Source organism: Saimiri boliviensis, chromosome X, assembly GCF_048565385.1.
Source record: "Saimiri boliviensis isolate mSaiBol1 chromosome X, mSaiBol1.pri, whole genome shotgun sequence".
Taxonomy (NCBI): domain Eukaryota; kingdom Metazoa; phylum Chordata; class Mammalia; order Primates; family Cebidae; genus Saimiri; species Saimiri boliviensis.
In genome coordinates, this window is record NC_133470.1 from 68,878,900 (window position 1) to 68,881,740 (window position 2,841).

The following is a 2,841-nucleotide window of genomic DNA, read 5'->3' on the forward strand; positions in this document are numbered from 1 at the left end:
TCAGTTATGCAGTTGTAATGCCAAGGATGCCCTCAGGAAGGAACAACTGCTTTTTGCTGAGAATCATATAAGAAGCAAGATCTGTAGGAAGACTTGCACACAGTGGGGGCTTAACTGTCACCTTTTGAATGAATGTATAAATAACTGCTGGAATGAATAGGAGAATTTTAGATAAGACATCATAAGCCCACTTCTATAAAAGAAAGTACTTTGTATGCTTTTATGACTCACACATAGCCTGCCCTATAGAAAAATGAATCCCTGAAGTGAGTAGGTAACTTTGTTAAGTATCTTATACTTAAGAAGATAAATTGAACTTCCCAAAGATGTGTACTGAGTCTTTGACAGACATGAACTTTTATATTATAATTTAATTGCTAACAAACTCTCTTACTCATATGGCAAACAATACGTGAAACTTTAATTAAAACTGAAAGTTAGGCTTAAGGACTTTGAGAAATCTTATTGAATTCATCAAGAAACAAACATAAAACATTAACATGGCACACAAAGGCTAATTCAATGAAGAGAGAAAGGACTTAGAAATAAGTTATAACTTTTACTTTTTTAAATCTTATTTGGATGTTAGGTTTCTTTCATGCATGACCTACGGAGTTCATGCATTGCTATGACTTCTGCACAAAGGGAATATAATAGCCTAATAAAAAGTGCTTTGATAAGGATGAATTGCTTCATAGTGATTCAGGCAATGATATTCAGATTGTGGTCCATGGACCTGAGCAGTTTCATGAACCTGTGCTGGTCCATGAACTGTTGGCTAGTGTAGATATTGAAAACTTGCATAGTGTTTAATAAAGTTAAATATAGCCGGACGCGGTGGCTCAAGCCTGTAATCCCAGCACTTTGGGAGGCCGAGGCGGGTGGATCACAAGGTCAAGAGATTGAGACCATCCTGGCCAACATGGTGAAACCCCGTCTCTACTAAAAATACAAAAATTAGCTGGGCATGGTGGTGTGTGCCTGTAATCCCAGCTACTCAGGAGGCTGAGGCAGGAGAATTGCCTGAAGCCAGGAGGCGGAGGTTGCGGTGAACCGAGATCGCGCCATTGCACTCCAGCCTGGGTAACAAGAGCGAAACTCCATCTCAAAAAAAAAATAAATAAATAAATAAATAAAATAAAATAAAATAAAATAAATAAAGTTAAATATAATACATAGGAGCTTGTATTTTACGTATTTTATTTTTTTTTCTAGTAATTTGTTCTTATTGTACTTAACAGAAACTGGTCTTTCATTACTGATAGTTTGAGAAGCATTGATCTAGGCCAAAGTGAACCTTAGAAATAGTTTCTCAACACTTTTATTAAACACGTTTGTTTGTTTGTTTGTTTGGAGACAGAGTCTTGCTCCGTCACCAGGCTGGAGCGCAGTGGCATGATCTTGGCTCACTGCAACCTCCAACTCCTGGGTTCAAATGATTCTCTTGCCTCAGCCTCCCGAGTAGCTGGGACTGCAGGCACGCACCACCACACCCAGCTAATTAAACATGTTTTAAATGTATAAGGTATCACATCAGGAGCTGGTCATACAAAGATGAATATGGCTGAGTCTTCTGTGATCCAGTAGTGGAATGCTGGGTGAAAGGTGGTAGATTATATGGCAGTTTTTAAGACATTGGGTTTTGTGAGTGTGACTCTCGGCTCTGATTTTTGCTAGGTGCATAATCTTAGGCAAGTTACATAATCTCTCTTTCGGATCTGCAAAATGGGCATGATAAATAATGCTTAACTGATGCAATTGCCGTGAGGATTAAACAAATCAATGTATGTAAAGTGATAGGAATAGTTCCTGCTATAAAGGATATGCTCAATGAACAATAGCTATTATTTGCAGGGGAGAAACATCTATATGAGAAACTATGATACAGGGTAGATGTGACAAGAGTCATGCTATAGTTGCAGGTAAATTTCCATGAGTGATGCAGGCTTCACAAAAAAGGGAACTTTGGAGTTGATCTTTGAAGAATGAATATGATTTGAGCAAATGGAGAAGGGTTGGAGGAAGCTACTTTGAGTAGTAATGTGTAATATTTTATACATAATTTATTTGGTTATAATTTTCTAGAGGAACTGAATAGATAATGAGTAATTTTCTGAAAGAATATTTCCTATAAAATTGGCACTCAAAAGTATTTTGAATTTTATCATTTTCATTTTTCTCGATGTAGGTGGTTGGCTCTTCCCTTTTTTAGAGATTTATTGCTGAAAAGCCACAGAGAAGTTTGATTAGATATACTTTTTTATTGTATTGATCTTTTTGAATTGCTAGATGGGGATTACAAAAGTCATCAACAGTAAACCTATTAAACTAACTAGCTTTATCCTTAAGGTTAAAGAACCAATTATTCAAGATTAATCAAAAGGCAAAACTTTAATTGGCATCTTGCATTTCTAAATTGACTTCGAATTTGTGTGATTTAAAAAGACAAAATGATACAACTGGAGAAGATGCAGTTGGTTGACGACTTAAAAACATATGATTTTGAAATTTTGCTCCATATTAGTCTTTTATTCAATAAACTGAAGGAAAAACTTGTACCGCTAGCACTGAAGGATCTCCAGCCCCCAGGATATCACTCAGTCTAGTACTACCTACTAGCTACGTTTTGGATTAAATAGGTTTTGTGTGATGGTCAAGGAATGCAGCCACCATTCATAACATTAAGATCTCTAAATTCTAAGTAACAGTCTTTTGGAATTTCTCTAAGTAATAAATGTATAATGAGTAGACTTCTCATATCTAATTCCTTAGAAATGTGAAGTACAACTAAATACCAGATATCGTTTTGTGTTACAAATAATTATTCATTAATAGTTGTGT